Here is a 13837-nt window from a genome sequence, read left to right on the forward strand (position 1 = left end):
AAGGAAAGAAGGAAAGAAAACATTTCTTAAATCTCTATCCTATTGAAAGTCTAGAGTCTTTATGTTTTGTGCTGGGGATACAAAGCTTACACAACAAACAACTCCTACCCTTCAGGCAATTTACATTCTCTTGGGAATCATGTAGTGTGTAAACAGGTAAATATGTGCCCAATGATTTTGAGGAGAGAGAAAACATTAACAGTCACACCTGATTTCAATCTTTTAGCTGCATGCAAAAAGAAATTAATTTCCCATGTTCTCAGTATAGTCATCTTCAGATCATGATAGCAGTGGGTAAAAACTAAGGATATATCTCAAGGCATGAAAAAAAAAAAGATTCAAGGTATGCATGCAAAATGAAACTACTATTTGTGTGAATATGTGATTTTAGCTGACCTTATAAAAGTGACTCAGAAAGAAGATTAATGTGTAGTTGCTATGTAGCACCCATGATAAGAAAATTGCCAGGCGGAATTATTATTTTTTTTATTTGACTTGGTGCTTTGACTTTCTTTTTTGATATAAGAGATGTCTTCTATTCATGGGAAATAAATAATTACATTCTGCTCAGATTTTCTTAAGAGTGAAGTTAAGCTAAGGAAAAGAAAGTTCTTTTTATGCAGCAGGGATATGTATTTTAATTGCCCTGATATGCTCAAATCCACTTAGGCAGTATATGAAAAGAATATAAAACTTAAGTTTGAGTCACCATATAAAATTCTGTGGAATGATTGACTTATTTTGGAAGAATAATTGTATGTGCCCTGGAATTCTTTTCACTTTACCTAGTCAAACTATCATAACATGCACACCACTTGGAAATATCTCTCTCTCTTTCTCTCTCTCTCTCTCTCTCTCTCTCTCTCTCTCTCTCTCTCTCTCTCTCTCTCTCACTGTGTCTCTGTCTCTGTCTCTCTCACACACACGCACACACCATCCAATTGCACATTTTGTGTCAATACAAGAGAAATAAACAATTACATTCTGCTCAGATTCTTGAGCTTCAATAACTTGTACTACATGTTTTAAAATCAATTGACCACACTTATCAGCATTGTGCTGATTCGTTCTACCAAATGTATTAGGAAATACAGCTTGTGAGAAAGCATTTTTTCACTACTCATCTTTCACATTGTATGGTGGAGGAATAATGTGTATCATTCCTCTAATATCATGTTATAGATAACAGACTTACACAGAAAATGGTCAGATGAAAATGAAAAAGCTGGGGCACTCATGATGAGAACAGAGATTAAAATACACCAAAGAATACACAATAGTAAAGGATCTCTGGCTAGACTCAAGATAAAGCACTTCATCTTAACCAAGAAGGAAGGAAGTGACTTTATTACAAGTGGGGGAGGGAGTCTGCTTTCAACAATCTCTCTGGTTATGAGAACTACCACTTAAGACCATGAGTGTGTATGTATGCATGTATGTGTGTAGTTGGGGGTGGGGAGGGTGGTGGCTCCTCCTAAATGCCCGCAACTTGAAGGTTTTCAGTAACTATTCAAAAGTCCATATTTGCTTCTCTTGACCACCCCTGTCTTTGTCTTTCTCAACCTTAGCGTGTTTTCCATGTATCCCCTTCATTCAAGTATTCAGTATCATACTCAGTATTCTCTTAGGCAATCAGGAGTTCTGTCTCCTTCCATGTACCATCTCAAGCCTGAGGTGTGTGTGTATGCGTGTGTGTGTGTGCGTGTGTGTGTAATACACACACACAGTTCATAGATTTGGAGATGGAAGGGACTTTGAAGGTCATCTAGTCCAATACTTTCATTTTGTGGCTGAGGAAAAAGAGCTCTGAGGAGGCTGAGTGATTTTTCAAAAGTCACACAGGTAACAAAAATCATAGGTGAGATTAGATCTTTAAGTCAAGACGTAGTCTTCTTTCTACAATACCATGCCATTATTATTATTATCGTACTTATGTAGTGCTTTTAGATTTGGAGGGCATTTTGTATGTATTATCCAATTTGAGCCTTACAACAACTCTATAAGGTAGTTACAATAGGTATATCATTAGTCCCATTTTACAGATAAGGAAGGACATTTTACAAGAAAATAAGCCTTTCAAAAGGTCATAAATTTAAATATTGTCAGACACAGGAGTCAAACTCACATTTTCCTGACTTCCAGTCAAACAAATATAAGATAATTTTCTTAAATGCAGGTATGACAGTATAGTTCTCAATCAAGAAATTGAAAACATTACTGTACTGATTTTGGGGGAAAAAAGTGATCATTTTTAAAAAAATACATATAAATTCTGTCCTTGAGTTTTTCTTTTTAATTTTCAGATTAAATGATCATTTAAAATGAAACAATAATACTCCTTCCCCTAGTACCTTACAATTTTAGGTAAATAATTGTTATTTCTCTTGGTCAAGGTAATAACTTTTATAGATGGCTTCTGTTTTTAAAATGGTGATTTATATGCAAATTCTTCACCAACTAGCAAAAAAAAAATGAATGTTATAAGGCTATTTTGATAAGCCAAATTAGGCAAAGAAAATCCATTTCAGTCTTGGTTAATGTGCATCACAATCATACTAAATTTCCTTTGGTAGTATAGCTGAATATGTCACTCTTTACTTAGAAGCTACACTGAGCCATACTATGCCAACTAAACTTTTAATCCCAGGATCAGATGGTAACTTTCAGGGACAGTCATTGGTCATAGAATCACAGGCATTAAGGGGAGTAATGTGTGAGAGAGATAGAAAGATAGGATGAAGACTGATTCTAAAGACAATAAAGATTGAATAGAGGGATTTAGTTTTGATCCTATAGGTATCAGGAAGACAGTAGTTTGTATTTAGTAGCAGGGAGAAGGGAATGACATATTCAGACCTGTGCTTTAAAAAAAAAGTCATTTTGTCACTTGTGTAGAGGGAGAAATTAGAGACAAGGAAACTCTTATTAAAAACAGTGGGCCATAATGGAGGTGAGAAGTAACAAGGGCCTGAACTAGAGCAATAGATAGAGAAAATGGTGTGTATGCTAAAAATGCTGGAGAGGTAAAACTGACTAGGTATGACAACAGCTTGGGTCTCTGGGGTCAATTATAAGTGAGGAAAAAAGACAATACACAGGTTGTGAGCCACTTTTACTGGGGGTACATTGGTACTCCCAGTATGAATAGAAAAGTTTGGGAAAGTTGTGGGGAAAGAAAATTCTGTTTTGACAGTGTTGTCTCTGATGTCTACAGGATATCTCCTTTGAAATGGTAATGTAGGTTTTGAGTTCAGAAGAAAGACTAGGCTTGAATGTATAGATAGGAGAATCATTCAGATGGAAGTAATAATTGAACCCATGTCAGCTGATAATGTGACTGAGCAATATAATACAGAATGAAAAAAAGAGAGCTATGATAAAGTTTGTGGATATGAATTAGATAATAATAAATCAATGGAAACTGAGAAGAGTTGTTCAGAGAAAAGAACCAAAAGAAAGCATTGTTATAAAAACCCAGGGAAGAGAGTATTCAGGAAACAAAAGATGTTGAACTGTGTCAAATGTAGATGAAAGGTCAAGAAAGATGAGAATTGAGAAAAGGTAATTAATGCATATTAGTAATTTTGAAAAGAGCAGTTGAAGTTGATTTATGAGATAGAGTCATAAAACAGAAGTCTTAGAAGAGAGTGTGAGAAAATCAATAGATTAATGAGTGTAGACAACTTTTTTCAAGGAATTTGGCTGAGAAATGGAGGAGAGATAAATCATAATAGCTAATGAAGATATCAGGATTTGGTTAAGGTTTTTTTGTAGGGATGAAGGATAGTTGGGTGTGTTTCTAAGCAGCAGGAAGTGACTAGATGGAAAGAGCTTGAAGAGTTTAGAAGGTGATGATAGAAGAACCAATCTGGCTGAAAATATGGGAAGGATGTGTTCAAGAATAAATGTAGAGGGGTAGACCATGTTGAAAAACAAAAGACAATTTGCCCCCTGGAAACCAGACTAAAGGAAGAGATATTGGAGAATGATGTGAAGTGATTGTGATATGAAGCAAAGAGGAGAAGAGGGAGTTAATTTGAATACTTCCTATTTCCTTGGGAAAATTCTCAGTTGGGAGACTTTGGGAGAGATGGAATAAGATACTTTAAATATATGGAGCATCTTAGAACACTTGTAGTGAGGGAGATATGGAATTAGTTAGAGAAATAAAGAAGGAATGATTTCCAGTGGGGACGCTGGTTACATTTGGTTAGATAAGATGCATTTATGATATACCTAGGATAATTGCATGACTTCCTTCAGTCCATTCAGTAGTACATGAGTAAAAGCAGAGGTAGCAGATGGTAGAAGGTCAGGAGCAGTCCAGGATCAGGTTTTGGCAAATGTGAGCATTTATTGAACAAGGGAATATGAAATTCAAGAATAGAGGGTAAGGGAAAATTAAATTAGGTGCTGAGATAGGGAAAGAAAAGAGATTGTAGTCAGAATACAGGTGATGGCCTGGGAAAGCACTGAGTGGTGGATAGATTGGAGGTCATAGGGAGGACAAAGAATTGATTTAGGAGGAATATTTCATAATCATGAGACTGAAACATTTTTTGAGTAGAATAAATAGGTCATAAGAGTTGAGCAGATTTAGGAACTAATTGGTTAGGATCTTTGAAGGGATATCAACATATATTCTGAAGTTCCTTAGCATAAAACCAGAGTAGAGATGGAGAATGAAAAATAGGCACTGAACTTATTGAGAAAGGAAGGAGAATGTTTGGGGTCTGGTAGAAAACAGGTACCAAGTCTGGATTGGGTATTAAATTCAGAAAGAGAGAACCTCAAAGGAGGAGGGATTGTTCAGTGATGTCAGTTGAGGAAAAGTCTGCAAGTGTCAATGAGGAACAAGAAATAGGACAACTTACCCTCTGATACAGTCACTTGGGAATTCTGGGACTTTTAGTGTTAGAAGGGGCATCAGGGGTCATTTAGTCCAACTCATATCTGCAAAAGGTTGAATGTCAAAACATACTTGACATGTCTACCTAGTCCGGTCCTTGTATAAAGTCATCAAGTAAAAGGAGACCCACCATCTCCCCAAGTAACCCATTACAGTCTTAGTGCTTTTCCTTACATCAAGCCTAAATTTACCACTTTTTAGCATCTACACATTGTTGCTAACTATCTTCTAGAATGAAACTGACCATACCTTTTTTCATATGTTGCTATTGGTTAGTCGTTTCAGTCATGTCTGACTCTTTTTGACTCCATTTAGGGTTTTTTAGAAGAAATATTGGTGAACTTTGCTATTTCCTTCTCCAACTAATTATACAGATAAGGAAACTCAGGCAAACAGAGTTAAGAGACTTGCTCAGGGTCACATAGCTAGTATCTGAGACCAGATTTGAACACAGAGAGATAAGTCTTCCTAACTCCAGGCCCTGACCTCTATCCACTGTGACACCTAGCAGCCAACATGACATTTTTCACCTGACAGTCCTTCAAATCTTTGAAGCTAGCTGTTGATACACTGTCTTCCTCAGTGTTCTGACTCTCAGGTTAGACAGTTCCTTTGGCTATTCTTAACACGGCTTGAATTTGGTCCTTTCCTAACCTTGTTGCTATGGATTCCACATCAGTAACCTGCACGCAGTATCTCACTGCTATGGGTATTTTTCTGTAAGTCCAAACATAAAATCATCTGTGATTAAAGTACTTTTACTTTTTAAAGTATTCTAATCTTATAGTCATGTTAGTGGGTTTTTTTTTTTCCACTTGCATACATTTATTACTGCTTCAAGCAATCCAAATCAACATCTAAATTATGATTTTTCTTTCTTTTTTTTCTTCTCACTCTCACCAGCTAAATACAATTGTCCTTTCTTAGAGAGTATGCTAGTAAGTATTATTATTAAAAGACAATGTTTTTTATTGTAGAAATAAAGTGATATAAATGGAAAGGGGGATTTTGGAATTATTTGAAAGTATATAGGAAAAGTCATAACCTTCATATATAATCCACATTTTTCCCACTTATGAAATATATTGCATTATATTATTTCCTTCATCTTTCAAAAATAAGTTTAATATTTTCCAAATTATTTAAAGAATCACAGATACCTTTTCCCATAACCATATTCATCAAGGGAAGTCAAAATGTACTTAATATTCTGAGTTCTTAAAAAAAATAAGTAGAAAAGCCTGGCTCCAAAGAAGCAATGAGAATATTCACCTTTTAATAAGATCATAGATCGAGGATCAAAAGGGACTTCATAGGTTACCTACTACAACTCCCTGATTTTTCAGAGGAGGAAACTGAGCCCCAAGGAGGTAGAATGATTTTTTCGAGATCACACAGGTCTAAATGCCAAAAATGAATATGAACTGGGGTCCTCAACTTCTAGTTTCTACCACATAGCATTGCATCTTGTCATGCCTTATTTCTCTGAATAAGATTATGGTGATTATGGTGATTATGAATGTGGAAAAATGCATAGACTGTCAGTAACTGTTAAAACTGCTTAGTTTTCTTGAAATACTTTTGTTTTTCTTTTTAATTTTTCATTATAAGAGAAGACTCTAAGGGGAGAGAAGAAGAGGGATATATATAGGGAAATGTAAGTGATATAAAAAGAAAATATATCTTTTTTTATATACGAACAAAGAAATTTGGTAAAATATAAATGAAGACAGGTAGAGGTGAAAGAAAATATTTCAACAATAGACCTATTTTTTTAAATAGTAAAGGACATTGGGAAACTTTAAACTCGATTTACCATTCCTTCCCTTTTAACAGTCATCAAAATTAGCTACTTTCCTTCTTTCCCCATTATTACTTTCTTTCTTTCTCTAAAATATTTGATTAAGAGGTTCTTTTCAATGATTGACTCTCTCTAAGATGACAGAATTTCAAATTCAAGTCCCAAGATACTGATACTTGTTTACTTGATCACTGCAAGAAAAAAGAAAATTCACTGTACCAAGTAAATCACTCAATTGCGTGTGTGTGTGTGTGACCAAGTGATCAAGAGAGAGAGACACAGAGACAGAGATGGAGATGGAGAGACAGAGACAAAGAGAGGCCAAGAGAGGAAACTGACACAGTGACAGAGAGACAAACACAGAGAAACAGAGAGCAAAGGACAGAATCAGAGATAGAGAAAAGAATGTGTAAAATAAGGAAGGAGAATAAAATTGTTTGGATTTAGTATATCTGTATGTGTATGGTAATTGATTTTGTTTTAAGATTTTATGCAATATTAAAATAAAAGCAAATATAATTTAAGTAGAAATATTTTCCTAAAATATTGAATATTCTACTACAGCTATATTCATAAACCTTGTTCTTAACTCTCAAAGATGAATGTGTTGTAAGAATGAGTAAAACACCTACTTGAGCCATTCAAATACAAAGTATAGTCCAGTTCATATTGAGACACTTCTGTAACTGATCCCACATATAATCAATATTTCCTTCAACAATGCAAATCTCAACCCATCCATAACTACTCTTTGATGAGTTTTAAAGACTCCTTACCAGTAGGCTTCCTTCTGATAAAATATCACTTAATGAAGAAGTAAAACAAAAACACAAAATGGCCTCCTTTCCTCTGTTCCTATCCTCTGCTTTTACACTGGAGGCAGAATAACAAAAAAAAAGATACTGAGAATGCTAAGAAGTACACCATATGCTGTTGCTGTTTAGGTGCTTTTTAGTCATGTCCAACTTTTTGTGACCCCTTTTGGGATTTTCTTGGCAGAGATGTTAGAATGGTTTGCCATTTCCTTCTCCAGCTCATTTTACAGATGAGGAACTGAGGCAAACTGGATAAATTGATTTGCCTATGGTCACAGAGCTAATAGATATCTGAGGATGGATTTGGACTCAAGTGCTTCTGACTCTGGGCTTATGCTTTTTCTATCCACTGTACCACCTTGAAGTCCTATGCACCATATTTATTCTATAAACATTAACTTTGTCTTTTACTACTCTAAATATGATGCATTGTGCATTGATGCATGAGTACAAAGACCACTAGAAGAACCAACAAATTTTTACTAAAATAATCAATTTGAGTAATTGTCAAATATCCATTCTAGTATTTTTAAAAAAATGAATTGAAATATTCCTATTTTTCTTTTCTGTGCAAAGCAATAATTTTGGCAGTTTTGTGATATTGTCCTATGGGCTACAAGGTTTTAACATTATTATCACCTTATAGTATGGATTTTTGTAGATGTATGTGGTTTGATATTGCAATAACTAAACTTTTTCACTGAATGCATGCAAATTAACAAAATACAAAGAAGAATCTTTTATATACAGGCTCCAATTTATAAATAAATAACATATTTCAAAACTTTATTTGTAAGTCAGTTGTTTGAAATTTATGAATTGTTTTTTCTAAAATAAATAAATTCCAGTCCTGGCTAGCTCCCCAGGAAGCTCTTTCTTTTCTTCCACAGACTAATCTGATCTCTTTCTATGACTGTCACTGTGTGCTCTTCCCAATTCAGTTTTCTTCTCGTATGACAGAACACAAACTTAAAACTTCCTTCTTCTCCCTTTCCTGAAGCAAACTCATACAGCTTTTTGTTAAAAATGTTCTAAGGCTTTTCCTACTAGCAACATTTACAGAAATAAGAACAAAAACATTTTTAAAAGAAGTTAAAAGTTTCACAAAGACTTCAAAATTATTAATTCTGATAGTCATAGTTGTATAAGAGGAGCTAGATCTAAGTCTTCTTCAGAAACACGATCTTCATCTTTGTTCTTTAGCAGTCCATCCAGTATTTTGATTATTTTAATGTTTGGACTGGTTCTTTTATATCACCTTTCTTTCCATACAGAAAGTTCCTTCCAGTAATTTCCATTTCTTCCCTTCATTTGCATCTCTAAATGAAACCCAACATCACATATCTTCCTTTTAGATTTTTTTTCTGTGGATTTTCAGGAATAGATTCCCAATAGGGAATAAAAAGAGATAGGAAAAAAGAAATATGGGAATGCTACTGATGAAACCTTTGCATTGGGAGGAGTAAGTAGATTGCTCATATTAGAATTCAATGGAACTCTAGTCAGTGAGGAATTGATGATGTTGTGTATCTTTATCATCAGCACTATTTTATGTGTCAATTTTCAATCAATGCCTCTAGAAACCAATCTGAAAAAATAAAGAAATTCCTATTTTTTTTAGTGGCTTGAAACTTAAGCAACAAAACAAATGACAACAAAAACAGACAACTCTGGCATACGGCAAGTAGTATGGTGACTGAACTTGTCCAACTCAAATTCAGAACACATAGTCTGATAGGTATTATTACTGTTATGTCTTTGAAAGGACATTCTTTTTTCTTCTATTATCAGTGCAGTGTAGAGCAAAGCATGTATTAAACTTTGAGTCAAAAGACCTGGGTTTGAATCCTGATTTTCTTTTCCTTAACCATCTATGTGACCTTTTCTTAAGTCCTTTGAGCTCAGCAGTCCTCACTTTCTTCATTTTAAAGGAACTAGGCTAGGTTATCTCTAAGACCCTTTGTAGCTCTAATATTCTGTGCCTCTGAAAATCAAGACAATCCTGGAAAATCTGGAGCATATGGCAGTTACACCATGTGAAGCAGCACACAGGAAGATATGCAGGTTTGGCTATAAGTTCATTTGCTCTGCTCCATAGGTTACTGTTCTGCTGATACATCCTGCTTGGATATATATCTTTGTCCATGAGGCAGCAAACAGCCTCTTCCTGGATAAGGACTTAGAACTTATTTCATTATTTTCTCTCCCTCATTATGTAATGCACAAAGAAAGTACAAAATGAATGTTTCCTAATAATTAATATAATAAGGTTGACAGATTGTTTAGAATGGCCATACTTTTCATACAAAGGTTTAGGCAAGAATATACCTTTTATTCGTTTAACTTGATAAACTGTATCTTTATTCCTTAAGTAGTTTTTTCTGATGACCAAGGCCACTATATCCTATGTCCTTATCATTCTGTGTTTAGCAAAAAGATAGGGAAAAACAGAGGCACCTCAAGATAGCATCGTTAGTGCACAGTGTTTCCACATAGTTATGCTGGTTGTGATAGCCAAGTGCTAGGAAATGGATTTAGAGTCATATAATCAAGGTACATTATAATGATGAAAGTAAATGACTCAAAATAATCAGGTGTGAGTTTTAGGAATTAATACCAATTGCAAGAAAGTTCAATTACATTAATGGTACAGCTGCAGGCAAATACAGGTAGGATGACATTTGTGCATGAAACTACAAATAAAAGCCTTAGTTTTTATCAAACAAGCTGGTTGATGTATTAAAGCTGCCCAATAACTATATTTTACATACATATTTAAAAATATACATATATATATACATTGTAAGCTTTTAAAAATAATCTATGCAGTAGTGATTTTATACATAAAATGTGAAAAAAGTTTTACTGTGCAATAATTTGTTATAGTAACATCAAGACTGATCATGTGAAAAGATTATTTCTAAAATATTTGGGAAAGTGTAGGTCCTCCCTCACAATTTTAATGGGATTTTAAGCATACAGAGATAATCAATGGGACGTTACTATTTTGTAAATCCCTAACCATTACCTTTATGGCGGTTGTAGTATGATAATGATTATGGGCTATATGGTATAATCTATTGGGAAGCTTGCTGTAGCAACTTAGTTTTCAGATAGATAGGTCTATATAGACATATAATTTTTTATAGAAATATATATCTTCTACAATCCGTATATGTATGGCAGAAGATACACAAAAGCCTTTGAAAATCAAGAAAATTTATCATAGTGGAGATAATTTCCATTAAAGCCCTTCTCCAATACCTCATTCTAAAGGCTATGTCAGTAGAAGGCAATCTCTGGTGTCATATGTAAGTGTATAAGAAGAAAGTCATATTATATAATATCAGGTAATTCCACAAACATGACCGATTCCTGGAATAGGTATGAAGAGGTCAATTATTTGGGGAAATTAAAACAACGTTCTAAAAAGGGCCACCTACGTAAAAATCTCCATGCTGTTTTATAATGGAAGTCAATGAAAAATAAGATTTAACTAAAAATAAGTCAACAACCAAAATAAAAAAAGTATAAATATTCTTCAATTTAGAAATGATGCATACATACATAAATGATGACTACTGCTCCTCTCCCCCCACATTTTCCTCTACCATGGGAAATGCAGAACTTATGTTCAAATTCAAGCATCATGACTTACCATGTGTGTGACTTTTGACAAATCACATAACATTTTGGGGCCCAAATTTCCTGATTTGTAAAATGAGGGAGTTGGAATAGATGGCTTCTTTCCAGCTTTAAATCTGTTATACTGTAAACTAATGATCTTAGAAAAATATATAGAGTCAGAGGTAGAAGATGGGAGGAAGCCTTTGAAAATCAGGAATATCTCTCATAATAGAGATAATTTCCATTAAAGCCCCTTTACAAAATCTCATCTAAATGCTATGTCATTAGAGGAAAAGCTCGGGTAGAACATATAAACCTAGAAATGATTCAAATACCAGGCTAACGATGACCTTTGTATCTTTTGTCTGAGGACCAACCAATGCAAGTACTGAGAGGATAATTAGCAGATTGACCATCGAGTGCAGTTGTTTTTGATTTTTGGCAACTTCAGTTTATAAAACAGAAAATACACACACACACACACACACACACACACACACACACACAGTGGTTTGTGGTCCTATAAACTACCTTCCAGTGGTAGAGTGACAAAAGCATAGGAGCAGAATGTCTTAATATTGAAGTAACTATTGGTCTCTGATGTAGGATCAGGCAGTTCACTGAGTAGTGTAAATTAGTTTCACCTAATGGTTTTCCACCTAGAATCTAGTGTATATAAACTGTGTTGAGTGAATGGTAGCAATAGCTTACATTTATAAAGTACTTTGAAAACATTTTTCTCATAACAACCCAGATAAGTAAACAGCATTTCCATCTAAGAAATGGGGAAACTGAGGCTTAGCAAAATTAGACACCCAGGGTCGTTTGGCTGTTAAGTAATGTGACTGATTAATGAGGGATTCTTATGTTGCCTTCAGTCCAGCTACTATACCTGCCTACACTGAGAATTGGTTGGGTTAGGGAAAGTAGGTGATTTTAGAGGTAGGAACTAGAGAATACAGCTCAGTAGCAATTTGTATAAAAAATAATCCCATAAAGTGGTTGAATATGTTCAAATTCACACTATTCAAAATTATAATTATGCAGTTATGGCAATTGGTTTCAGCCCAATGGAAATATGCAGTGCAAATGTTATCATTTCTCATTGTTGACATTAATCAGGAACTAACTATATTTTAAAAATTTGCCTAGTGCTATCCTTGTACTGAAAGGAAGAGGAAAAAGCATACTCCCTTCGTCTTCCTTATCTTATTCCTATTTTCCCTCTCTTTCCTCTAAATCTTTTTCTTTCTTTCTTCTTCAACTCTTCATCCGTCTGACACTTCATTGGCCATCACTCTCAATAACACTAGTGAGCTCCTAGTGTCAGACTAACCTGAATAGTTCTAAATTATTGTATTATTTAGCACTAAAATTGTGTTTCTGGTTTGGCTTGTGCATGCAATCACAATATATTATATTGTTTCTATAGGTAAAAATGGGTTCGAAGATGTCAAATCTCAAATTACAAAAAGAGCTCTTAGAATATAGGCCATGAGTAAGTTGGTGACTATCTGAACTTATGTAAGAAACAGAAACAAAGTAAAGTCAGGCATTTAGTGTCATGAATTATTGGAGTTCAGTGGAAAGTGAATTTTAGTGATGAATTTCTTCCAGATTATTTTGGAAAATACCATTATCAGCATATCAGGAAAGAGTAATAACCCATCATCAAGATTTCCTGCTGAACATATGCTTGATGTTTTGGAGAGGTGATTTCAGGATACTTAGGCAATTTTGCATTAACTATCCTCATAATACTCTGAATTTCAGTTCATTTATAGAGTTAATGGAATTCTGAAGCACCTGTGTACCCCAAGGAAGGAATTTCTGCAAAGGGAAGGTCTTATGGGAAATCTTTTCAATGCATCCCATACACAATTCTTAAGGGTTTTATTAAAAGAAAATGAACCTTTCAGGATTTCTTTCCCACTTATGAGAGGGAGTTTCATGCATAAAGCTTAATAAAGTGAGATATGAACACACTGCCAGATGTCTGTCCTATTGCTTCTATTAAAGAAGAAAGGTTTGTTTTGAAGTGATTTTTATTTTGGAGGAAAATAGTACTTAGTGTGCTCTCAAATTCTGGACGACAGGAAAATCCCCTTTTGTAAATGATAGTGTATCAACTGTTTTCCATAACCTTGATTTTTATCCTTATGCAATTTAATCTGTTTTGGTTAGCTTTTGTTTTCAACATCCCAATTATAATGGATCAGCCGAAGTTCAGTGAGAGAATTTGATTTAAAAAAATAGCTTTCAGATCTTTTTTTTTTTGCTTTTAATTTGTTAAACATATATTTTTTGCTATTTTGATCATGAAACATTTATTTTATTTTTATATGATTTTGACAGTGTATATACACATATTGAAATGTTAAAACATTTAGTCATGAAATTCAGATGAACCATGAAACACTTTTTAAAAAAATTAATATAACTCATTCAAAATTGAATATAGTAATCTTGTAATTTAAATTAGTTAATGCACCTTCAGAAGCAATTAACTTACTAAGAGGAAGTGGCAGGCAACCATAGGAAAAATAATTTATATTTCTGCCTCAAAATATGCACAGTCTCCATTTAACATGCTATTCTGATTCTATCTGATGTTCTATAAAAGTAATTTTATTAATATCTATTCATGAAATATAGAGGACAATTTTTCGTTGTTTCATTCTGCAC

General features: G+C 34.1%; 1 protein-coding gene across 1 annotated transcript in view; it reads left to right on the forward strand.

The window, feature by feature from the left end:
- The window catches only part of SNTG1 (syntrophin gamma 1), a 1083450-nt gene that overhangs the window by 633931 nt on the left and 435682 nt on the right, over positions 1–13837 (forward strand). The gene's annotated exons all lie outside the window — the stretch shown is intronic.

This window comes from Notamacropus eugenii, chromosome 4 (assembly GCF_028372415.1).
Source record: "Notamacropus eugenii isolate mMacEug1 chromosome 4, mMacEug1.pri_v2, whole genome shotgun sequence".
NCBI lineage: Eukaryota > Metazoa > Chordata > Mammalia > Diprotodontia > Macropodidae > Notamacropus > Notamacropus eugenii.